This window comes from Ursus arctos, unplaced genomic scaffold (genome assembly GCF_023065955.2).
Source record: "Ursus arctos isolate Adak ecotype North America unplaced genomic scaffold, UrsArc2.0 scaffold_6, whole genome shotgun sequence".
NCBI lineage: Eukaryota > Metazoa > Chordata > Mammalia > Carnivora > Ursidae > Ursus > Ursus arctos.
The window spans coordinates 22,829,336-22,856,385 of NW_026623078.1; the positions used below are offsets into that span (position 1 = coordinate 22,829,336).

Consider the following 27,050-nt stretch of genomic DNA (forward strand, 5'->3'; position numbering starts at 1 on the left):
TGACCAGACAGGGGATAATTGTGTTATGTTAGGCAGAACTATGACTTTGTTATTGTCTTTACTGGGAGATTAAGTATGGCTTAAAGAGATGTGTATGGAGGCCATGTTGACAAGGGATAAAATGTTTTAAATGTCAACTTGGCTAGGTTACAGTCTCCAGTTATCCAATCAAACACCAATCTGGGCGTTTCTATGAAAGTATTTTTAGATGCAATTCAAGTCCGTAATCAGTTGACTTTAATAAGGAAAGTTAGCCTACGTAATCTGTATGGACATGACTCACTCAATTGAAGGGTCTTAAGAGAAGAGCTGGAGGCTTCCCTGAAGAAGAAGAGATTCTGCCTATGGCAGTAACTATAGACCATGCCTAAGGGTTCCATCCTGCCTCTCTGATAGCCTGCTTTCTGGATTTTGGACTTACTTAGCCCAGCACCACATTATGTGAGCCAACATTTCACAATACATCTCTTAATGTATATCTCTTATTGGTCTGTTTCTCTGGTTAAACTCTGACTGATACACCTATCTTATTCTCAGTACCAAAGCACTAAGCCTAAGGCCCAACATGTATTAAGGGCAAGACTTCAAACCTACTTTATTTAAATAGCTTTATTTTATATTTAAGTAAAATAACAAAAGTCCCTTTAATTATTTTCTCTTTATAGTCCATTACCTAGGTACAGTGCGTGGTGAATTAATGAGTATTTAATAAATGTTTACCAAAAAAGCAAATAAATGAGGGAATTAATTAATAAATTATGGTTACAGCTGCAGGGATTTATAAACAGTACATCACGGCAGAAAATTTTTACAAATTGCCACATTTTGTAGATTTGAAACAATTAAACAGATGCTAGCATTTAGTTAACTGCAATTTCACTTTGTTTCTCTGAAAATGATGCTCTTAAGAACTGTAATGAAATGACTTGGGGATAAGGATAATTTACTCCTTAATAAACATCTCTGTGAAAGAGTAGGCTATTACTTTTTTGAGTATTACACAACCTCCCTACGACTCTTGACTCGCAGGGCTGGGAAAGCTCCTGGGAGGTCATCAGTCCAGCCATTTGCTTCCCAAATGCCTCCCTGGTCTCACTCTAATAAATGAAGGAAATCCTGGGGAGAACACAATGCTAAAAATTGGCCCAGGCATAAGGTGGCATATTTAATAGTGGTGTAGGATAAATGATGTAGAATCATTGTTTCACAATAAGGAGAACAAGATAAGAAGAAAAGGAAGATGTAAGGGGAAGAAAAGAGCACCAAAGTTGCTTTGGACCTTTAAAAGTAAGTTGGGGGATGTTGATGATGATGCTGTCAACGAATATGTATCCGAGACCATGGAAAAGAGGAAATAGGAGGGGAAACCAAAGGAAGTTGAAGTTCTAGCAACTTCTTTCTCAGGAAAAATACTATCATTAGAATAGCTTTAATGCTATGACCAATATTGAGAGAGAAAATAGATTTGTACAGTGCAATAAGGTGGGAAATCAGTCAGAGTAGATGTTACTGAATTTCATCTGCCAAATCAGGCATAATTTTGAGAAATGACTTGGAAAAACATTTAAAAGATTATTTTGAACTCTGAGAATTGTGAAATCTTGCTGTAAGGAATACAGACTTGGAGGGTCCTATTTTCAGAACACCTACAAAATGGTCCTAATATTCCCATTTGAGTCGGAGAACGGTTCTAGGTGTCTGCAGTCCGAGGTCTCATATTTTCATCAAAAAGGTCTGAAACAACGGAGATTATTTTTTTTAATGGCTACAAATTCTTTGACATTCCATTAAGAGATGGGAATCTATCACCCTGGGCTGCCATGCCATGCTTAAAAGATAACCAAGCCACATGAAGGGTACTCTGATCAACCATCACAGCTGAACCCAGCCTGGAGTGATCCCAGATCTGACTCAGATACGAAAGTGAACACACTTCCAGTTTATTCCTGCCTACAGCCATTTTTGTCCTCGGAACTGAGGCCTCAGACATCGGGATACTGTGCAGCAGAGATAAGCTATTTCCTGACCAACAGAATCAGGGAGCATAACAAAATGGCTGTCTCCAATCACTAAGTTGGGGGTAGGTGGTTACCCAACATAGGTAACTGAAATCCAGAAAAATAAACTCAACTCATTTTGCAGACGTACTTATTTCTGTTGGGATGGTAACTCTCCCAGTTTGGGGATATCTTTAAATTTTTTGATAAGATAAAAATATTATTACCTTAGTATATATTTCCAAGCTTAGAAAGGTTTAGAAGTAAATAGCTGATGAAATTAAACCAACCTTTACTATGACAATTCTGTTAAATTCTGTTTTAAATCCATTCAAAATTGATAAAATTTTTGCATATTAAAATTCTGACAGATTTACCTTGCAAATTCCATTTTAAATTAGGTAATTGAATAATCGGTCTTAAATATGTAATCTTAAAGTAAAAGGTACCTAGTTCAAATGTTTCAGGGAATTTAAGTAACTAGGTAGTAAATTAGTCTCTGTTTAAAGGGGTTTACTCTCAATTAACTTTAGTTCATTGTTCATTGAATTTTTTGTCTTAATTTATATAACACAAAAATAACGACTTTTAAGAAAATAGAAAAACACATGAGGGGAACCTTTCTTGCAATCCACTATAAATAGGTCCGTGTGATTGCCTCCCTGGAAGACCGGGGCAGAAAGGCAATGAAGATACTCAAGTTAGAACCCAAAGCATCTCATCTGGGCTCAGCTTGCGTGGTCCAACATAAATAGGGTGACTATATAATTTATCATGCAAAGTAGGACTTTTTTTTTTTCAGAACGACAAGGGAATTATTAAAATTTAAACAAGAGTAAGAGCATTATCTGGGACTTCCTGGTAAACAGGACTTATATCTGAATCATTCACCTGCAGCCTTAATGTGTGACACGTCATCTGGGTGAGCCGCGAAGCCAATGAAGCATAAGCTTCGGGTCCCTCCACTGGATGGGGGTCCCTGTTGTTCATTGAATTTTAATCACATAAAAAGTATAGGTGACTGTTCTCAGTTTAGTATTAAAATCTAAATAATTAATTTTATAAACACTGAATATTAATTTAAAATGGAAGCATTCTAAATAGATAAATCTAAATAATCTTTGTACAAAAATATACTCCCTTCTCATGACATTAAAAATGCACATTAATATGAGGAAACAGCATAAAAAAGTAGAAAGAAATAGAAAAAGGAGAAGCCAATAATTTTCTCCACAGGACAAACACTAGAGTTAGAGCAGCAGGGAAAGATCAGTTTTCTGCCACATGCAAGAGGTCATTTGCAGCTTCTAAGAAATACCATAAATGGCTCACACTGATTTCTTCCAGAAACATGATGACCCCATTCTAATACTGAACAAACAGATTTGCTAGTAATTCCACACTGTATAAGACCAAAGTATTTTGGGCTGCAGTTTGGGGCAACTTCCTCTTATTTATTTATGAGTACAAACTAAAAACATCTGGTTATCAGCCTTTTCTCAATATAAAAATATTTGAGCCATCATTTATTCATTTGTTTAGGTAAACCACATACTCTGTGTCCAAGACAAATATAATATTGGATACATATGTTCTAGTGTTATATAAATAATGATGGAGGAGTAACAGATTTTAAAAGAGAAGTTCTGAGAACAGTTCTAACCAGAATTCGAAGAATTGTTCCAAATTCAGGAGAATTTCTTGAGAGTGGAGACCTAAATGTGAGGCACAATGGATTAAACAAATCTTTAGTCTATATTTTACTCTTTTTTGATGAAATGATCTCACCTCCTCTACTCTCACTTCCTCACCCCATAATCATTATTTTGTTTTCCTGGATTAAAAAAAAAAATTCTCCAAATTCATCTTAAGTTGTGGACCCCCAAACTGAATACCACGGAGCAATCACCAAAGATTTGAACTTCCACATAAAAGTTAAATTAGGAAAACTTCCGGATAGTAAAGGAAGAAACAGAACCAAGTGACATGCAAACAAACTCCATTCTGAAATTAGAACCAGTTACAAAACAAAATGTTCTATGAGGGGAGGGAATTAGAAAGAATCGCAATAGAAATCTTAAGGTGATAGCAAAATTGTAAACAGAATTTTAAGATACTATTACTCTTTTCTAAAAAATTAACCCAATGCTGGAAAGTATAACAGAGAAAAATGTCCCCCCATGCCCACAGCTGAACAGATAACATGTTAACAACTTTTTCTAAGCTCACTGTGGGCACACACAGCGTGGAGGCGGATGTTACCTAGACGCGTGCCTCCCCTCACTGGGCGGCTTACTCGACCTCCCCCTCTCAAAGCCATTAGAGTGCAGACCTCAGTCCTTACAGAAATGTAATCTCAGGCAGCATTTCATTTTTATTTCTTTGGACTAAAAGAGGATGTGGTGGTGTGTAAGAAGGGATCACATCACACACCATCCAGCACATGACCTCCATCCAAGCCCAGATTCCCATGACATTTGCCCATTCAGCTGTTTTCCAGTCCAGCTATTTCCCATCCTTTCCCCACACTGTGCCCGGTTTTTACTGTTACTTGTTCTCTTGCATATCCAGCCCTCACAACTCAACTGTGAAGAGCAGTTCAGCCCTGTGTTCACATCTACCTCCAAATTACTATTAGAAAGTAGGTTCCATGATGGTGGAATTGGGTGTGTTTTGTTTTTGCATCTCCAGCACCCAGGAAAATACAAGGCATATTATAGACACTCAACGAATGATTGTTGAATGAATGCATGATTGAGGAAATGAATCAACGGCCATGTGCCCCCATACAAATGGTGATGCTTTTTAAATCAGCTATTTGGACATCCCCTCATCCCCTCCTCCACACACACACCACAACCCAGAAAGCAGAAGATTAAGAAATAACACGTTTCTCTCTGGTTCATCTGCCCTGAGAGAAATACTCGTAATCCCATCCTATTTTGCTGATTCCTTCTTTCTTGAGGAGAAGACATAACAGTTTTCTTCCAGGATTTATATTGACACTGGCAATACCCAAGTCCACCATATTGCCTGGTTATAGGGTTAGTTGCTCACTTTTTTCTCTGGAAAACTTTTCTCAGAGCAGCCAAGTTAGCAGAATTCTCCAATGAAGTTATCAGTGGGTGGAATGGGAGTTTCTGTCCAAGAAAATTTATAACTGGCATTGATCAGATGTGATAGTACATTGTTAGGCTTTAACAGTGACAGTTCCCCTCCCCTGAAAGAATGGAATTCCCAGACTGCTCTTCTCCCACAGGGTTTCTTCTGGGAGGTTGGGAGTAACACCATCAGGCAAGTTCTTGAGACTGCTTGCCCCACCTCCTCCCTTCAAGAGGAGACCGAGGATTCGCATGCCTCTTTACTTTCCCCGTAGTATGGAAATACCTCTTTTTCAAACCTAATTTTTGGACAGGATTGGACTCTCTTTGTGGGTAAAGTCTATCACAAAATGTCCATCTTCTTCACAACAGTAACAACAAAATCTATAGGCATTTGTCCTCCACAGAGTCCTAGGCAATAGAAGGTTGGTTTGTTGGATTTTTACCTGAATCTGGCCTAAATATACCAAGTTAGGTTCCGGAGGGGGCACTCTTGCAGTAACTTACTTCAAATCATGTGTAAAAGTCTTTTCTCCTTCCTATGGGTGGAAGTGCTCCATCAAAGAACATAAGCTAAAAGATTCAATATATATTGTAAATTAACTTCTAGAATAATGGTATCTGCTTTAAATCCCACCTGCGTTGTATGAGTAAACATTTTTTCCCCACACTTTGCCTTTGAAAAAATAAACATGGAAAAGACAGAAATAACAATAGCCATCATGTTAGAATAACGTGTCAATGATTTGTTGTTTTCAAAACTGTCTGTGCTGTTATATTATTTCAGTAAAAATTTAAAATAAATATAGGTATGTGTTTTACTTTGAAGGGAACATGCTCCTAAGACACTGAGGTTACCTTCAGAAGAGCAGATGGATTAATTCAGAGGAGGAATAATGATGGTGGTGATGGAGGAGTGAGTTATGAGAAATGATTAAAGATAAAGATTATGTCTGGTGTTGCTAAGTAATGGCTGAGGGGGGACCAATAATTGACTACAAAAATCTGACAGGAGAAATACCGAACAGGCAGTAAGAATTATTCAATCAGGTTTAGGACAGGTTAGCTAGAAGTGTAAGGAAGGAAAGAACAATTTACCCTGCATGGGAGAGAAAACTTTCTGACGTAAAAATTATTATTTAAGAAAAATACTGCAAGAAAAGTGATGAAAGTCCATCCCTAGGGATATTTAAAATAAAGTTGGATGGAAACCAAGAAAACGTATATGATGGAGAACCACAGGGCTATGATTCGGGGCTAGCTTCCATCTCTGACTTTATAGCCGCCTTGGGGAAAAAATTGGTCAGTCAGTCATGGTGGAGGATTAAAACGTGGCTGAGGCACGTTTACACAGTTCTGCGTAACGTTGTGTTTACACAGTTCTGGGGTGTCCTGCTTCCATGCTAGACACTAAACTAACCTAAGCCGATGTCTTTGTCCGTAACATGACCTGCTGTGTGTAACTGGGAACTCCTACTAGGCCATGGCTACCACATATGTGATGGGGACGGGGTGTCAGCTGATTACCTGAGCCAAAATGTGGATGCCAGTAATGAGTTCCTGGATCGCAGAATACTACAGCTCGTAGAGAATGGATCTAACCACTTCCTTTGGAAATAATGACGAGCTCTACCTACTGGGTATGTGCCATGTACCAAGCACTGTGTTAGATGTAATCTCATTGGATTCTCCCAACAACCTTGGAGCATAGCTGTTGATATCCACATTTAAAAAATGAGTTGAAATAAGGATTTCAATCCAGGTATATGTATTTCTGTACATGCTGCTGTCTTAATAGACAAAGAGGGGAGTGACTCACACAAGACTGGACACTCCAGTTTAGAACTCAGTCTAGAACTTAGATCTAGAACTAGATTCTTGGCCTCTGTCCTTTACAAAAATCAGTTCTCGTCTCCATCTTCTTGGGTCCCCGCTCCACCCTCTTACCCTCTCCTTGTGATAAGAAGCAGAGGGAGAAAGAAAACTGTATTTTTGATGTTTTAAACTGGGGATTGGTAGAAAGAATGTGCATACATAAATTTAGTCTTTTGATTCTTTAGTTTATTTTATCTGATTCCAAAATTCACTGTGTTATTCAGCTGGTTGGTTTGATATTGTACCTTTTTAAATTATCTGAATCCAAAAAGTAATTTAGTCCTGTCGTAACAAAGCAAGACTCATTGTATATACGGTTCAAATACATATTTTTCAGTCTAATAATCTAAGATAAGTTGAATAATTAAAATAGGAATAATATCTATCACTGAGATGCTTCATTTTTTTATTTCCTTATATTTGTAATATTGCTTCATTATTGTTTGCAAGACGAAAGAAATCTATTAGGAACATAAAAGTTGTAACATACTATATATACTATGAATTTATTAAGGCCATTATCTACTTTGTTTTAATATTTATCTTAGTAGATTGCCTTCTTTCTGATGAATGTTCCTCATTTTAATAAAGTTAGTTAGTAGACATTCTGAAATGAATGCATTAAGTAACTTTGAGCAATCAGGAGCTAACCAAAAAGCAATAAGAATGAAGATTTGTATTACCGAGAAACATTCGGGCTGCCCTCAACTCACTAGAAAGGACTCAACACATATTCAAACTTTTCTTCTTTGTGCCATCCTCCTATATAGGAAGTGAATTCTATCTGGAAAAGGAAAACTATATGCCTTACAGCCTTCAGACATCCATTCCTCCAATCCTAAGAAACATTCTGAATAAAGCAAAATCAAATGAAACAAGTTAGTTTCCAATAGTGCTTAATGTGTTGAAAGAGGAAATGGAGTGACATTGGGGAGGATGGAGGTTGGAGAGCATAATGTTTTGCATCCTCTTTATGCTGCTCTGTTGCTTGGCTCACCCCTGGAGACAAGGGAAACAGCCATCAGGAGGATGTGCACACAAAAGGATGCTCTCCTGGAGAAAACACCTTTTATTCTACAAAGAGGTATTTTTTCTCTGCCACATGGTGGCTGAGGTCCCCACCTGCACGGGCCACTGGAAGAAACTGTAGAAACAGTGGAACCCAGTTCGGAGGAGCTGAACATGACACAGACCTGCGTACAAGTAGGAGCACACTGTTGCTGCGTTCCTGGCAGCCTTCTACAAATTTCCATTGTGCGCCTAGAGATTGTCACGTACAGCCATCACCTAAGTAGGAAAGGCATTTGGAGGCCAGGAAACCTGCAGTCCCTTCCCTAAGGCTCTGGGTCTGCTGGGCAGAAAAAGCCTAACTGAGAAATCCTTTCTAAAAGTCAAGTCTGAAATATTGAATTCTAGACCTGGTGGCTTCCTTTCCTGTGTTTGTGTATATTCTCACTTTTCTCATTATTTGCAAAACAGACAAGAAGGCTACCTTTCCTTTGACAAGATAAAAATAAAAAGCAAATAGTTTTCTCAAGAAAGCCACAAGTTTCATTATTGTGTTACTCAATAGTCCAATGTAAAACTCAGTTATCCACTGAAATACAAAACCAAAAATATGACATATTCATATTATCTTAAGCACAACATTAGTTTTATGTTCATATTAAATAAAATTTTTAATAATTGACTCTATATCTAAGGTTTCCATAAACACCCTCCCTATATTTTCTATCTCCACAGCATATCTTCTGATAATGAAGTCTCCTAACAATTACTGAAATTATACCCTCTTGATAAAATACTTTTGGGGTACAGTTTTGTTTCAACATAGCAATCAGAAAAAATAAAATTTAAGTTATATCTTGAAGCACTTTAATCACCTGCGAAACAGAGTCTGGATCACTAATTTTTTTTTTAAGATTTTATTTATTTATTTTACAGTGACAGACGGCGAGAGAGGGAACACAAGCAGGGGGAGTGGGAGAAGAAGAAGCAGGCTCCTAGTGGAGGAGCCTGATGTGGGGCTCGATCCCAGAACGCTGGGATCACGCCCTGAGCCAAAGGCAGACGCTTAACGACTGCGCCACCCAGGCGCCCCTGGATCACTAATTTTTTAAAAAATTATTGTCAAATTTAAGACACAGAAAATGAAACCAAATGTGAAATAATGGAAAATAGCCAAAATACAGATCTCACTTTGTTCCTCTAATTCAGCCCTTAACTGTTCCTCTACATTTTTCAGAGTTTCAAATCCTTTGTGTGTTTGACAGCATCTTACTGGTAATGGTTTACTTTAAATTTGAATTGTCAGAATAGTATGTAATGTAAAATTGTGCCCAACCACCACTCACATGCAAATCCATTATTCAGGTAGTCTTATGAGATAGTAATTCCTTATGTTAAATAATTTCCCCATCCTTTCATAGTAAAAATAATCAATCAGCTAGCAGTGAATTCAAACCTGCATTCCTGGGTGTTTGATCCTTAATTAGCTTGTAAGTTGATAAGCGTTACAGTAGAGCTAACACTTGTTATATTATAGAACTGGCAATACTACTATTAACTGGGAAGGAAACCAAGGCCCACAGAGAAATTACTTGGCCAGAGAATTGGCTAGGAAAGTTTCTAGAGGTGAATTTTCTTCATTTTTATGTGTAGTGATTTTTTTTTTAGAGAAAGAAAGAGACTGGGTGCGGGGAGGGAGAGGGGCAAAAGTAAAAAGAGACTCTTAAGCAGGCTTCACGCCCAGCACGGAGCCAGACTCAGGTCTCGATCTCACCACCCTGAGATCACCACCCGAGGTAAAATCAAGAGTCAGATGCTTAACCTACCCAGCCACCCAGGCACCCCGGTGTAGTGATTTTTTAAAATAACTCAATGCTGCTTCCAGGATTCGAATAGATCATAGAACCAAAACTTACTTTAAGTATGTTTTCACCTTTTCCCCAAAGCCTATTAATTAATTTGAACTAGTCTGAGGTTTTCTATCATTCCCTTATTACTAGCCAACTCTAGAGGAAATCACCAAATGCTAGGCACTGGGAGAAAACAGGGAAGGAGCTCTTGAAAACTGACAGTAAAGATCTCCAGACTCTAGGTGTTCAGGGATGGACTGCGTTCACCACGCATGTAGAAGTAAACAAGGTGATTGCCTTATAAATGATTCAAAGGGTTGCTTCTAAGTTTTTGTTGGAAGGAAGGAAGGAAGGAAGGAAGGAAGGAAGGAAGGAAGGAAGGAAGGAAAAGAAAAGAAAGAAAGAAAAAGAAGAAAGAAAGAAAGAAAGAAAGAAAGAAAGAAAGAAGAAAGAAAAAAAGAAAGAAGAAAAAGAAAGAAAGAAAGAAAGAAAGAAAGAAGAAAAGAAAGAAAGAAAGAAAGAAAGAAAGAAAGAAAGAAAGAAAGAAAGAAAGAAAGAAAGGAGAAAGAAAGAAAGAAAGAGTAAAGACAAAAATACTAGGACATAACCTCATCTTACTGATTCAAATTTCCATCTTGGTAAAAACAAGATGATTTGATCACATACAAAGAGGTGAACCTGTCTGGCGTATTGGCTCAGATCTTGGCTGTGGGGGAGGGGAGGAGGATCAAGGTGGACCCACGAAAATGAACCCTCCCTTGGGAATAGCTTTTTGTGAGTGCAAGTTGTGTCTGCCTAATTTTGTGAAACAATGAATTCCTTCTAAATATTGTTTGTGGGAAAGTGCTGAGCTGTGAAAATATCGGTTACTTCTGATATGGCTCAGTTTTCTTTGGCCAATGTTGTGCTCTCTCATGCTCAAAAAGCATGAGAAACGTCCCATAAGCAGCTCAACAGAAGTGACCACTGTGAAGGGCTGGCTACGTGGGAGTAACCTGTTCTAGAGAAACCTTTGTATTCATCCTCATGTTAGCTCAAGTTGTCCTGAAGCCCATGTCGTATGCTTCCATTGACGACTCTTCATCAAATAACCGTGTAGCATAGACTTGCCCCCTCTGTATTCACACACCAGTAATTTGCCTGCTGTATCTTTTATTCAGATTTTATAAAGTAATTAATTAATTAATTATATATAATGTGTGTTTAACATTATACATTAACATACATTAACATTAAACACTATATATGTGTGTGTGTGTGTGTTTAACATTTGATGTGAAAAAAATACACACATAACAACTACAAATTTTAATAGCTAAGCCTTCATTGTGTGGCAGGCCCTGTGCTAAGCACTTTACGTGCATCATTTCATCTAATCCTCACCAGTCCCATGCGGTTGATAGATACTGAAATTATCCCAAATTTATATATAAAGAAGCTGGAGCTTAAGCAGGTTAAGTAAATTACAGAAGGTCACATGGCTTATAAGTAGCAAAGGCAGGAAATGTAGCCGCAGAAGTCAGGTACCAGATCACAGGAATGCAACGTTCATGGAAAGGGCGTTTGGATGCTCTTCATAATGTGATGGGAAGACCGTGGAGGTTTCTGAGCAAGAGAACAGCATGATCTGATCTGTGTGTGTGTGTGTGCGTGTGTGTGTGTGTGTCTGTGTGTGTCTGTGTGTGTCTGTGTGTGTGTCTGTGTGTCTGTGTGTCTGTGTGTGTCTGGCAAATATACATAATACAAAATAGGCTGTTTTAACCCTTTCCAAGTGTACAGCTCAGTGGCATTAAGAACATTCATATTTTTGTGCAACCATCACCACCATCCATCTCCAGAATTTTCCTACTTCCCAAACTGAAACTCTGTACCCATTAAACACTAACTCCCCGTTTCTCCCTCCCCTCAGTCTCTGGTAACCACATTTCTATTTCCTGCCTTGATTTGGACAATTCTAGATACCTCATATGGAATCATGCAATGTGTAATTTTGCATCTGGCCCATTTCATTCAGCGTAATGTTTTCTAGGCCCGTCCATGTTGTATCATGTATCAGAATTTCATTCCTTTTATGACTAAGAAATATTCTAGTGTAGGGATATACTAATTTTATTTATCCAATGGATTAAGTAAACTCCGTTATCAAAATTAATTTCATTTCCTTCTTTTTACTTTTGAAAGATATGGCTCTTAGAAAAGGAGCAGTTACGTATATGACCCACATTTGCAGACTGCGTCTTATGTCTCTCGGACAGCTCTGCTTTAGAGTCTCTGTACAATTATGGAGAATGCATGGAGAAACTACCTTAATGATTTTTTAAGTGTCATGGGGAAGGAAGGAAAGCAGGTTGTTGCTGACTATAAGAGCCCCAAAGAAAAGAATTATGCCCTACAACAGCACAAATGCCCAGAAATAGCATTTTTGTATGAAGGATACATGATTTTATGGCCAAAGAAAGCATTTGTTATAGTGGATTGTTCACCAAAGAGAATTCACTGAGATCAAATCAACAGCTCATTCATTATGGAGGGTGGAGGATTCTAATGGGAAACAGGAACCATTTGCTCACGGCTAGCCTGATGAAGGTTAACATGAGTGTCAAGCAGTCAGTAGAACGAAACATGAATGTGTTCTATAAAATGTTTATTAACCTTTCTAAGCAAGACATCATCCTATAACAGAAATATTTTGCTGAGAGATTTTTTTTTTAAGTCACAAATCTGGTAATAAAAAAATCATGAAAGCTGAACCAAAACACACCAGCAGCTTGAGAAGCATTTGATGTACCGGACGGCTTCGTCATTCACCATCATTCTTGTTCAGAGATGCAGGGACAGAAGAAATGCCGACTTTGAGGGTTCAAGCTAGAACCTGACCAAAAAATGTAGTAGCCTCCAAATACCCCACTTTAGAGCTGATGTGAGCTCATATGATGGCATCCCACACACGCAGAACGGTACTCCACGTCTTTGTTCCAAAAATCAGTAGAGCTACGTCTGAGCTGTTTTACCAGCAGTAAGCCATCCACTCCCTCTTTTGACACAAGACAACACTGTCCTCTTGAAAAGAACTCCAAACGGCTCGGTGCGCAGAGAGCTTGGGAAATTAACATCCATTTATTAGTGTTATCACAAGGTCACGTCAGGCCAGGGGCATGCTTTGGAATGCTGAGTTTTTGGTAGATTGCCTATCTTTTTTGCATGCAAGTTTTAAAATTTCTGTGTAACCTCTCCCTTCAGCAGTGTATGCATCTTTCAAAAAAAAATAAATAAACAGCCCTCTCCATGATTAAAAATTACGCAGTCCATGTTGGAGCGACTGTCCATATGTTGACCACAAGCCATCCTTCTTCGGGTCTCAAAGCTGGTGGAACGAGGAGATCCGCACAGCCTCTTACCTGCCGCACCCATGGAGATACAGGGCGAGTGCATATATGCGGCATCGTAAAGATAGAGCTCTGCTGACAGACCGACGTTTTCAAATTACCACAGGAAACTTTCCCGAAGCAATTTATTATTTGGGAATGATAGGACATAAAAGAGAGTGATGATATACAGTTACCCAATTTGCATATGATCAGGTGACACTCCACACCAGAGAGGACTAGAATATAATGATCTGAATTTAGGCCAAGCTCTGATGACTAAACTTCATGCTGGATGTATGTCTCAGAACACGCATGCTCCATCGTAAGCTACCTCCTGGCCCCTGCTGAATTTCCCTGTACAATCTTCCTCCCTAAGGAAAGGGTTAGACCCGTTTGCCTTTCTGAAGCATTAGTCCATGCCAGCAACTGGAGTCTGGGGGAAGACACTCCTACCAAAAGACAGAAATGACCCGTCCTGCCACCCCTCCTTGTGGCCACGTTGATGAACATGTCTATTACAGAACCTGTCATCCTGGAGAGCCAAAGGCCGGGACACAGAATACACACAGCGTCCCCTGGGACAGGGCAGCCTGCCCCCACCAGCTCGCACGTCTGGGCCGTGTGTTCCACCAGAGCTATTACTGATGAGAATGCAAAGCCTGCGAGCCAGCGAGCCAGCCCGGCGGGAGAAGGGGCAGGCAGAGCACAGTGCCCATAAAAGAGCTGTTTGCTACCTACTTTTCTTCATGAGGTTTTATCTCTCAGCTCCTAGCACAGCCTCTACCTAGTAGGTGTTCAGTACGCAATAGATATTTCCTGAATAAATTGAGTCCTCTGCTCCTGGGAGACCACATGTCACTGTGATACATAACAAGTCAGCTACGCGTACGTGAAAAAGACAGTTCCTATGCAAAGTTCTTGCTATTCCTGTTTACTCGAAATGTGAGCCTTTTCTCGTAGTTTCTCTTGTTTTGTGTACACAGATTCGGGATGAAGCCCTCTGGTTGTGTTTGTGAATCTCTAGAGCAGGGCATTAGCATTCGGAAGCCCCTATGAGAGGAATAAAGCCTCTATGAGAATCCAGGACTCACCAATAAGATATTTCTCAGCTGTCAAACAAATAATTTACAACATGGATGATGGAGTCGGGGGCAGGAGCAGGAGTTGGATTTTAAATAAAGCAAGTATGCAGAACTAGAAGGTTATAGTTTCGAGCAGGAAAATCAATGGGCTGTTGGAATTTTGAGATCTCCTCACAGGCTTAATAATATAAAACACCAGGATCAGATCACAGATATTGGGTTCCTGGGAAACCACAAGGTTGGGTAAGTCGACTTTTGCTTGAAATGTACATTCCTGGAGCTTGGGAAGAACAACAGTGGAACTCTGCCAAGGGAGGAGGAGGGGAGGGAGGGGGAGAGGACTTTCATTCAGATCCATCATCTTTGACCCGAAATCAGTGCCCTCACCTCTCAAAAGACAGTACTGTATTTTTCTCCCACTACGGGTAACTTTTACTCATTCCCCTCAGTTTTATGAGCCGTTGGAGCTTTCAAAAATGTTCAGTCATGGAAGGGGGTCAAAAACGGAAATTTATCCAGACCTGCTGACCCCTACAAATCCCATACGATTTGTTCAGGACAAAATAATATGTCTGTATTTCACTGACCTAAGTCTAAGGCTTCAAGTTCACAGAAATCTATACTCAATAAACATGCATAGAAAAGGAAACAGATACCAAATTCATCATCAAGGCAGCCTGCTCTTAAAATAAAACATGGTACCAACAACACCGAGACTTCTGAGACTTTCTTCCCTCTCTTCCTTCCTTCCTTCCTTCCTTCCTTCCTTCCTTCCTTCCTTCCTTCCTTCCTTCCTTCCTTCCTTCTTCTCCTTTCGAGCATGTGTTTATACAACACACATTTATTGGACACCTAATACCCTTCACAGATCCATTGCCAGCTGATCTTTGCAGGCCAGGCACACATTTGCGTTTTATTTTCATATCCAAAAATCTGCCTAAAGTTGAGCAAACTTGGGCCGAAGACACAGGGCCCCACTCTCAGCGCTTGGGTGTCCCAGCACCTGCCAGCCGCGCGTCCCCAGAATTAAGGACATCGTGTTTTCAATTTTCTTCAATAAAGCAATGAATCTGGCAATTTGCTGGCCTGCCTCAGCCCCACAGAAAGGACAATTTGAGAAAGATCATAGTTCAGGCCCAGTCAGACGGAAACGATTGAAAACAGAGAGCTGGCCGCTATGTTTCCCCAGTGCAGCTTGCTGTCGCAGTTTGACTGACAAACTGACTTTTCTGAGGTGCTCATGCCCGTTTCAGTCAGAGTTTATTGAAGGTGATTTTGATCTTCTCCACGAGGCCGCAGCAGTGGCCATGCCATCTGTCACCTTGATTGCATCGTGGACTCTCTGGAGAGAGCGCCATGGCTCCTGATCATTTACAGATTGTGCTGCCTTCCCCTCCATAAGGACCACATGCACGGAGCCAGATGGTGAACATGCACGCTTATTATAAGTCTTTATCTCCGTGCAGGAAGGAGAGGAACCATTAGGTCTCCCTCAGGAGCTCTGCTCCTCTCTACCATCATGCTGCTCCTCAGCAAATACAGTCTTCTTCAGCTGTCATCAGCCTACCTCTGAAAATTAAAAAAATAAACAATAATTCCATCAGCCAAGGCCAGGAAACCAAGACCAGACCGCAAAGCAATCCCCCCTTGCCCTGCCTTCTTTTCTTTTCGCTAACCTCCCGCTTGCCTGACTGTCAGCATGAGGTAAAAACAAGTTTGTTTGCAAATGCATCATTAATGTGTTGAGTTGTTTTTTTTTTTTTTTTTGGAAAGAGGTCAGGAGGGCCTGCCGCTTGGAAATCAAGCAACATGATCCTATTTTCTGTTATTGGGATCATGGCTTCCACTTTATTGGCCTCATTCTGTTCCATTTAAGGACTTGGGGTTCGTTTGACATATTTTAAAATTCCATGTTGTTTTTCTACAATAATCCCAGAAAGGGGACCACCTGTGTGTCAAACAAACGTGAGGGACGTCGGTGCTGGTGACTGAGCGAGAACGGAAAACCCCAAGTACAGTGGAACTCTAGAAAAAGTCCTTTTAGTAAACTCTCCATTGGGAAAGAGATAGAATGTGGGAGGCTGGGGGCACGTCTGGAGAGCGGAGCGAGCACAGCTCAGAGAGCCAAGTGACAGCTGGTAAAAATGTGCGTCTTCTCCCAAACCACCACTGTCACTGACTGTTAGGGATTCCAAGAGGGACCAAAAGAAACCAAAGTGGAACTGTAACACATGCAAAAATAAATACTGACAAAATAAGTACACATTAGTTGTAAACGAAGTGATTCTCAACTTTTTGATTTTTATAGGTGCAGCTTACATATAGTAAAGCACATACTTCTTAAACCTAGATTTTGGTTCTTGCATATAAATACTCCACTGAGGTCCAGATGTAGGATATGTCCAGATCTCCAGCAGCAGCAGGCTTGTGATAAATACATACATAAAATAAATGCTTATAAGCAGATTCACTAAGAAGCCCACGTCCTCTGTCTGCACTGCTTTTTCCATAAAAAAGCACTCAAGCTAAGAAGTCTCTTCTCCTGTGCTCTCTCCCCCCCGCCCACCCACCACTCTCACTTTTTCCCTCTCTTCCTCTCTCTCTCTCTCTCTCACACACACACAGAAGAGAGAGGGGAAGAGAGTGGGGCTTAGCCTTTGCCACCAGGAGACCCCATCTCTGCGGGAAAATCTCCACCAGTGAGCAGCTGCATGAAGAAACCAGGGAAAGGTTTCCAGCGACCCATAACCTTGAAGCCTCACCTACATGGGTCATTCATTTCGAATAACTGCCACCTTAACCCAATGGTTGCAATTACTGAAATCCAATATCTTTGCTCAGATACTAAATCCAAGTGATCCCAGAGCCCACTCAGACAGTCACATAATCTCTTTTGGTTTAGGTTAAAATGGCATAGGATTTCTCTCTCCAGGAAATGCTAAGTCAAGACCATCTCCTACATACCATTTCTCAAGGACCTGGCTCTTCCAGAAGTATCAGCATTTGTTGGGAATGGATAAGCTACAACAGAGTAGTTATTAAAAAAAAATGACTATGAGAAATCCTACTGGAGCGTGCATGTGCTCACATGCACACACGTACACACACACACACACACACACACACACACACGCCCCCCCAAGCTGCTTACACATTCACGTCTCCTCAAAAAGTAATTGAGTCCAAATCACTTCCTAAACCAAGTCCAAAAGTTATTTCACATGTTTAGGTGACAAATTAGGAACCTTTCCAGTGTATATATGAATAGAAGACAATAATGTATCAAACAGACCAATTTCAGTTTTGTAAGCCCTTCATTTATAAACCCATCAACTTCCATGATGGTACTGCTTTATTTACATTTTCTGTGAAATAAAACAACTGCTCTTAACAGAATAAAGTCACTACCAAATATTTTTAGAGGAAGAAATTTAGTGTGGTTTTAATCCAATGCAAATGTTTTTTCAGAAGAGAGGTTTATGATACACTCCTATTCTTAAACCAGCTTTTTTTTTTTTTTCCACTTTGGGGCATGAGGAAATGTGTGCCCATAACGCTGTGTGAGGGTGTGGGTGTGTGCAGGAAATGTATGGATTTCATAGGCTTGTGTGCTCACAATACTTGAGAGATTTTGCAAACGATAGTTAAAAACACAAACAAGAAAAAATTAGTCATGCCTATCTAAAATCATTCCTGGTCCCTGAATATTGCCTCAAATACCTAAGCACAGGGACTTTTTTTTTTTAAATATCAGCATTCTCGCCCATGTTTATCATTTTTCTACCCAGCATAGATAGGAATAAGTGTGGAATTAGCTCTACCTAGTTAAACAGATGATCCTGATCTTGGTACCATCACACTGTTCTGTGCTTTTGGAACAGAAACCATTTATAGAGAGGCACATTGAAAACCAAATCAGCAAGTACAGTTCGCCCTCTCCAAAAGGAAAGAAGGTAATCAGAAATAATATAGTGCATTTGATTCAGAATAAAAATGTGGTCTTATAAAGTGAAAAAAGATGACTACGGCTCAGGAAAAGGAAAGGGAAACTGGGTTTGATTACTTAGTGTTAATGAAATGTGCTAAGATAGAGGAAGACTTCCTGGCCCCCACATGGGGAGAAGATAATCCTACAGCTCTGAAACGTGGAATGTTCCTATTTTGTGCTCTAGTTATGTCACTTCTAGCAAGGCTAGGGTCAGACGCTCGGTGCGCTGCCCCCTGGCCATGGCCCTGTGTTCAGGTGCAGGGTGAGGCCAAGAGACCATGGAATCAGGCTGGGGTTGAACTGCAGCCTTTTTACTTGGCCTTGCCCTTGGACAGGTTGCTCACTTTCTCCCAGTTGCATATTCCCTCTCGGCCAATGAGCAAAACAATTCCAATCGCCCAAGTGAGGATTCACTGAGATGAACGAGAAAACACCTCACATGTACCTGGCATTTACTAAGCCCTGGAAGTGTGCTACAACTGAAATGAAACCAGAAGAAACGTCACCATTTTTGGTAAAAGATGGGGCTGCAAACCCCAGTGCAATAATGAGGATTTTTAGGTGTCAGTGTAGAAATCATATTTTGTAAGTGCATATTTGATGGCAGGGAAGCGGGCAGGGTGATGAAGACGAGACGGCCCGCATCCAGCCCCAGGCTCCACCTGCCATTTGGTTATCCTGTGACCTTGTGCACCTCACTTAAATTCTCCGTGTTGCAGTTTCTCCACCTGAAAAAGGGAGTGGCAATGAGGACCCTACCTCAGGATTTGATGAGCTCGTGGAGGTGACGTGCCTGGCAGATCGTAACCATCATATGAAAGTTAGCCAGCGCTCCGAGTGCTCTGAAGGCTGTGAAACAGTAGCTCGTGATTTCATCCTTTGCTAACTTTTGGCCGCGGTGTAGCCATAAAACCTTATTGCAGCACAAAAGCCCAGGAAACTGACCAAAATTCATTGTTCAATTTTATTGGCTGTTTTGGGTTTCCAGTGTTTGCTAGGTTGGAACTCTTGTTTATTTTATTTCATTGCTGCAAATCATACCTATAAACTTACGAAGCGGCGTCGCATCTCAGACGCACACACGGACACACAGACACACATATCCTTTGGACAGGGTGGGGGTAGCCGGCCCCATCCTAACCCACAGCCAAAGTACAACGGAAGAGAGGGATTAGTTTGGACTCACAAGACTTGGATCTTGGTCCTCATTCTATTACTTCACCTTGGATAAAGCACTGATGCTCTCTGCAGCTATAAAATAGGTCTTGGATGCCTCTTTATTTCACGGGGCTGCTGTAATCTGTGAAAGGACTTTGAAACATCTGAAACACAATACTAGCCTAAATGTCAGGCATTGGTGTTCTGTATTAAAGACGGCATCGGCACCAAACATCAATGCGTAGTGCACAGATTAATGAAGATTTTGTAATAATGCTATAACTGTCAGAAATTAGATTCTGCTCGAGAAGCAAGAGCACCAAAGTCTACTGTCTTCGGAACCACGAGGCCGATATGGAGCTGTATCTAAATTCTGCTCCCAGGGGCCCCAGGGGTGCCTGGATCAAGTGATTTTGATTAATAGAGTGGACGAATAGGGCTCACATTTTAATTTTGCTTCTTCCTATCTTCGAGAATATTTCCAATATTACATTGTCTATCTCCCAAATAGCATAATACCCAAATGAAAGTAAATCCCACTAAATCTGCTTAACTCAGGCTGCTTTAAAATAAGAGTTCCTACAAAGGGACAGTTGGTCCCAATCCTGGTTTAATATGTCTGCAGTACAAAGGGTCTTTGCTGCCTCCTGTTTCTGCAGAAAAAGGAGCTTATTAAAATAAATGTAGAATGAAATTTAAGCTCCTAATAGGAATGGAAAAACAATAATTATTATTGTATATTAGTATTAATAATAAACAATAGACCTATTTTTCAGGATATTTCTTATTCTTGCACTGTAATTTAATTCAGTAATATTCAGATTTCAAGGGTTACTTCATACGAATGCCAAAAAAAATGGAAATAATTATTTTTCCTTAAAAAGTCCCAGAGATTCTTTTAAAGAATGATATGACAGCAAAAAGGCAGTTCTAAAAATAAATTCAAACAACCCATAATGAATAAAGTAATTCAAATCAAAATAGCATTAGAAAACATACAGGCACATAACCTTTTCTTTTTTCTTTCTGTCGTTAGGCAAAGTAAGCCTCAGCAGCTAATTGATTATGATTTTAAAAATAAGTATTTTTAAATAATGATATCATAATGTGGAAATAAACATCAGTGCGCGTACGCCTATGTGTTTGTGCACATTGCGTGTGCGCGTGTGCACATTGTGTGTGCACGTGTGTGTGCGTGAGTGTGCGTCTGCCCAAGCCAAGTTTAACTAGCAGGCAGCGATCACACGTCTCATCCTGTGAATGGCATTAGATATCTTGTTCAAAATCTCTGATTAATCTGATTAAGCTAGTGAGTGAATAATCCTTTAATCCTCTCAAGAATACAGTTTATGTCTGCTGAGTGTCAAATGTAAGACTAGTAAGCTGTAAATACTAAAATTTAAGTGAGAGAAAGGAAAGAGAGGCAGCCGCCCAAAGTCCAAGTGTGTCGCCTCTTTTCTGGATTCTGTCTTTTGTGGGTGACCTTCTCGGCTGAAATGAGAATGAGAAACATTAGGAAAAATAATAAATCATCCTCCAGCGGCGGCTCTGCAGCAGAGAGCGTATCAGTCACCGAGGACCAATCTGCTAGCATGTGCTTCCCTTTTCCCAACCAGTTTAATTATAAATTAATGGATACTGCCTTTCGCTTCTCATTTCATTCTGAAGCAGAAATGCTTAAAACCAGATATTTATTGGATAGTTGAGAAACTATCTCAGAAGCTGAAAATGGCTAAGTATTTTTGCGGAGTTACACAAACAATCAAAAAAACAGGAAAAGGAACATCCTTTCACCAGAGGACACTTCAGAGACTGTTACTGCATTTAGAATAACAGGGAGTTTTAGGTCAAATGACTTGAGGCGCCCTGATGCTGCTTTATCATTAGGCACCAACTATAAATAAGAACAATACGGTTAGAGAGTGCAGTGAGGTGGTTAGAGGAGGACGGCGGTGATTCTTTTGCTGCTCAAGGAAAATGAAAAGTAAACCAAAAAAATTATTTTGAACCAACTGGCTTACTTGCTTACTTGTTTAGGGCATTTGACCACCTACTTTCTTTTTCTTAAATATGGTTGAATACCCTTCTCCATTTCTGGGGCGCCTGAGGTCTCAGTCAGTTAAGTGTCTGCCTTCAGCTCAGGTCATGAATCCCAGGACCCTGGGATGGAGCGCAGTGCTCAGGAGGGAGTTTGCTTCTCCCTCTGCCCCTCCCACCCCTCCGTCTGTGTGTGTGTGTGTGTGTGTGTGTGTGTGCGCGCGCGCGCGTGTGTGTGTGTGTGTGTTTCTCAAATAAATAAAATCTTTTTAAAAAATACTCTTCTCCATTTCTGTACCAAACAACACCAAGATTTTGCTGCTTAAGATCTCTCTGTAGAAGCTATAGAGAATGCACAGGGTATGGTTTCCGGCCCCCCCCCTCTTATTTACGTGTTTGTATGTGTAAGTGTAATACATTATCAGTAATGCTGATTCACACATCAATACATAACGCAATATATGGACTGCCTGCTTCTAACTGGAATATAGACATATCATCCCAATCAGAAGTTATAATGTCTGTAGCCCAAAATGTGCTGTGAATTTGTTTGCCTGAAACATTTTTTGGGTCAGCTGTTTATGAAAATCATCCCCTGCCCCTAAAAACCTTAACTAATATCTGCTGGCAGGGCAAAGGGCAAGACTGCTACAGGCGATTAATTTGCCGGTCAACTACTTTTTCATTTACTAATTTAACAAGAGTCAAAGGGATCCGATCTAATTAAGGTATTGGCTCACCCTTAAAAGCAGAAAGTCCATATTATCCCTTAATTCCTCATGATGTGAGGAACTGAGGCAAAGGAAGTCTCCCTCCCAGCCCGTGCAGCTCCAGAATCAGTCGGGGAAGTACGGTAGAGACGGGATCAGCTCACTCTGCTCTTTGCTGTTTGGGCTCTGGTGTCACCTCCACTTGTCGACTTTTCCAGTAAAGACTGGGAAACCTGGGGAAACTGGGTGCTCAGTAACCAGACAATGGAGGGAAGCAGGTGGAGAAAACCTTCTCCTGACTTTCTCTATTTTTGCCTGAATGGAGGCGCTGTACATCTAAGTTTGCCCCAAATATATGGGGGGTAAGACAAGTGGTGAGGAGCCTCTGGCCCCAGCATAACTAGCCACACCCTCAGCCAACTGTACCTGTCACCCCAGAGCCTGCCAACCTCTGTGAGTAAAGCTTTCAGTGCTGCTAACTTCAGCATCTTTCTGTAATGTCAAACATCTGGCACAATCTCGTAGTTGGGGTCCCTTGTTTTTATTAAAGTAGGTAAATGTCTCACATCTCTGGCCCATGTGTTTAGCTCTAACTCTTTCTTCCTGAATACTCAGTGGTAATGATTTCTGTAATTTTGTCTTGCTACATTATCGGTGATCCCCATGGATATTTAGACTCTAACCCATCTACCTTTGATTGTGAAATTTCTCCCAGCACCCTAAGCTGGAGATGAGCTAATGCCTGATTTTGAAGAGCAGGACCAATGCTCAGGCCTTGAGGACTACACACCCCATCACAGCTTCTAGACTTAGAGAGACCCAAAGTCTGAAGGGGAGGTTTAAAATTTTTCTGCAAACTCCCTTGCAAGACATTAAAGAATGGACTGGAAGACTGAGAATAGTTTTCAGCCATTTCTGTCAATGAGCTGTGCAGTTGAGGAGGGACTGCCTGAACATGAATCCCATACTGGTAACAAATTATAGAATGACCTTGTGCTTTTGTTCAAATAGTAAGGGCTTCCCTAAAACTCCAAAGAACAGTGTTTACCAACTACATAAGATCATTTCTGTAATTATTTTATAATGAACCTAATTATGAATAAATATCTAAGAGGATATGTGTATAGATTGTACCATTTGTATTTTTCTTTCATTTTCTACAGATCCTCTAATTTGCTGTCTTTAGATCCTGTTCTTACCTTCTCATAATCACTGTTACTCATATTACAGAATAACAGACACACTCTTTTGCCTTTACCTGGCAATGAAGTTAATATGACCCTCTCTTTTTCTGTTCATTTATTCACTCAACAAATGTTTACTGGAAGTTTGTTAAGTGCATAGACATAAGGAAGCTGTTTAAAATGATGAATGGGAAGTGGGAAGATTCTGAATTCACTTCCTCCCATGGACACATCAAAACTACAGCTACATACTGATCATTTCCCTCTGAAAACTAATTGAAGTGCTTCTCCACAACAAAGGATAAAAGGACTACATTGAAATGAGTAGGAGAGGTAGAGACAAAGTATCACCAAAAATCTCACCCCTCTGCCTCCATACAGAGTAAAGAGGAATCTCACAAGTGTGGCACTTCTCCCAGAGAAGTGAGGGGTTGGTCCCCCAAAGCAAACCCCGGAACCCTAGGGATTGACGCCAGAGGGATAAGCCCCCAAAAATGTCTGGCTTAGAAAATCAATGGGGCTGATGTCCAAGAGACCCAAAGTGCTAAAAGAAACAGATTCTCTTAAATAGCTTGTGGGCAGTCTCACTAGCTCCAGGATCTGGTGAAAAAACGTTGACTTGAAAAATGCCCCAACTGTACATAAAGGAGACTCATTTTCTGGTCTGGAGCAATCTGCTGCAGGGGCAGGGGATAGTCGGAGCGCTCTCCGGAGATGGAAGCACTGGTGGAGGCCATTTGTGTGCTCTCCACCCACCCCACTAGTGCTGATGGTGTGTTCAGGCACAGCACCCTCCCGTAGCCTTGCTGAGTCAGGAAGGGGTGAATGGTCATGACAGTGTCTCTCTGCCTTGCCAAGGCCAGAGAGTGGAGGCAGTTGCAGTGATGCCCTGCTCCCTGGCTAGGGCAAGTGAACACCAATGATCATAACATTCTTACTAAAGTCAGTGAGCATGGGCAGTTGCAACACTTACTCTGCATCCTGGTTGGGGCTGGCAAACAGGAGCAGTCGTGGCATTCTTCAGCCTCTATCCTAAGGCAAGCATACACCCACAGCCGAGTCTCCCGCAGCATTGCTGAAGCCCCAGGACAGACAGTCAAGACATTTTCCCACTGCTTTTTCTGAAGCTGATGAGTGTGCCCCACCCCTACACTTTCCAGCTGCCCTACTAAAGCCAACAGGTCTACATAAACCACACAGGAGATGCCACTGTTTGCCTGGCCCAGGTGGCCAAGGGGGCTGGAATTTCTGAGCTCCAAGAGATTTTATCAGAATGGTAGACTTGGTGGGCCACCACCCCCACGGCACTGCACAGACAGCAGACTGAAACACAACCCCAGTCTTCCCGTGAAAAGGCCTATTTATTTATCCTGTACCTTCAGCCTACGAGGCAGGATTCAGTTTTTCCACACATCTAGAAGCTATGGAGGCACTCCTAGGGAATGTGAACAAAGTGACACCATCTTGGCACACTCCCTTGGCCAATTCCTCCCAGAAAGGAGCTTACACACACATCCAGAGCACCAATTTTTGCAACTGTCACCCAGGGGAAACCTCCAGATCTCCTGGTCAGGGGGCCAACAGGGTTTACAATTTGATCCCACAGGACTGTATGTATTTGCATATTTTAAAAGCTTCTGCCTAAGGGTCTGGCTTCTCAGCCTGAAACTAGGTGCTAACTGGGATTCCTCCCCTTGGAACACTGACAGGTCTTGGCACACCCTTAGCAATAGGAACATATCGAGAACAAACCAGGCTGTTGACTAAGAGGTAAAATGTGACATCAAAAATAAAATATGAGGGGGGAGTAAAAATGTAGAGTTTTGGAATGTGTTCAAATTTAAGTTGCTATCAACCTAAATAGACTGTTACATACATAGGATGTTATGTGTGAACCTCACAGTAACCACAAATCAACAACTTACAGTAAATACACAAAAGAAAATGAGAAAGAAATCTAAATATAACACTGGAGAAACTCATCATACCACAAGGGAAGAAAGAAAAAAGAAGAAAGGAACAGAAAGGAACTACAAAAACAGCCAGAAAACAATTCTTAAAATGTCAGTAAGTATATACCTATCTCTAACTACTTTAAATGTAAATGGACTAAATTCTCCAGTCAAAGGCTATGGCTGGATGCATAAAAAAACAAGACTTATCTATAAACTGCCCACAAGAGACTCACTTCAGACCCAAAGACACACTCAGGCTGAAAGTGAAAGGATGGAAAAATATATTCCATGCAAAGGAAATGAAAACTAATGTAACTATACTTACATCAGACAAACTAAACTTTAAAACAAAGACTAATAAAAGACAAAGAATGGCATTATGTAATGATAAAGGGGTCAATCTAGCAAGAAGATACAATATTTATAAATATATATGCACCCAACATGGGAGCATCAAAATACATAAAGCAAATATTAACAGACCTAAATGGGAAAAGAAGAAAACTGGGAAAAACACAAAAATCTGAGGATTAAACAACATGCTACTGCACAGTTGCTGGCTCATCAAAGAAATCAAAAGAGAAATTTAAAAATATTTAGAAACAAGTGAAAATAGAAATATGACACATCAAAATCTATGGGATACAGCAAAAGTGGTTCTAAGAGGGAAGTTCATAACAATACAAGCCTAGCTCAAGAAATAAGAGAAATCTAAAATAATCTAAATTTACACCTAAAGGAACTAGAAAAAGAAGAATAAATGAAGCCCAAAGTTAGCAGAAGGAAGGAAATGATAAAAATCAGAATGTAAATAAAGAGACTAAAAAAACAATAGAAAAGGCAAATGAAACTAAAAGTTGGTTCTTTGAAAAGATAAACTAAATTGACCAACCTTTAGATAGACTCACCAAGAGAAAAAGACAGAAGACTCAAATAAATAAAATCAAAATGAAAGAGGAGAAGTTACAACTGATATCACAGAAATACAAAGAATTATAACCAGTTATATGCCAACAAACTGGACAATCTAGAAGAAATGGACAAATTCCGAAAAACACAATCTTCTAACACTGAGTCAGGAAGAAATTAAAAATTTGAATAGGCTGATTACTAGTAAGAAGATTGAACTGGTAATCAAAAGCCTCCCAATAAGCGAAAGTCCAGGATGAGACTAGTGAAATCTACCAAACATTCAAAGATTTAACACCTACTCTTTTCAAAATATGCCAAAAATTGAAGAGGGAGGAACACTTCTAAACTTATTTTACAAGACCAGCATTACCCTGATACCAAAATCAGACAAAAACATCACAAAAATTATAGGCGAATATCCCTGATGAACACAGATGCAAAAATCCTTAACAAAATATTAGCAAACTGAATTCAGCAATACATTAAAATGATTATATTGCATGATCAAGTGGAAGTTAATTCAGGGATGCAAGGATGGTTCAGCATTTGCAAATCAATCAGCGTAATACACCACATTAACAAAAGGGAAGTTTAAAATCATATGATCATCTCAATAGATGACAAATTCAGTATCTATTTATGATTAAAAACTCTCAACGAAGTGAGTATAGAGAGAATGTAGTTCAACATAATAAACCCCATATATGACAAACCCACAGCTAACATCATACTCTGTGGTGAAAAGCTTAAAGCTTTTCCTCTAAGATCAGGAACAAAACAAGGACACCCACTCTCCGCACTTTTATTCAACATAGTATTGGAAGA

At 40.2% G+C, this 27,050-nt stretch overlaps 1 long non-coding RNA gene across 1 annotated transcript in view; it reads left to right on the plus strand.

Moving 5' to 3' along the window:
- The window catches only part of LOC130542904 (uncharacterized), a 110,167-nt gene extending 84,864 nt beyond the window's left edge, over positions 1-25,303 (plus strand). The window contains exon 3 of the long non-coding RNA XR_008957780.1: positions 8,918-25,303. This is a non-coding gene — a long non-coding RNA (uncharacterized LOC130542904). The remainder of the gene's footprint in view (positions 1-8,917) is intronic.
- Positions 25,304-27,050: the final 1,747 nt, after the last annotated feature.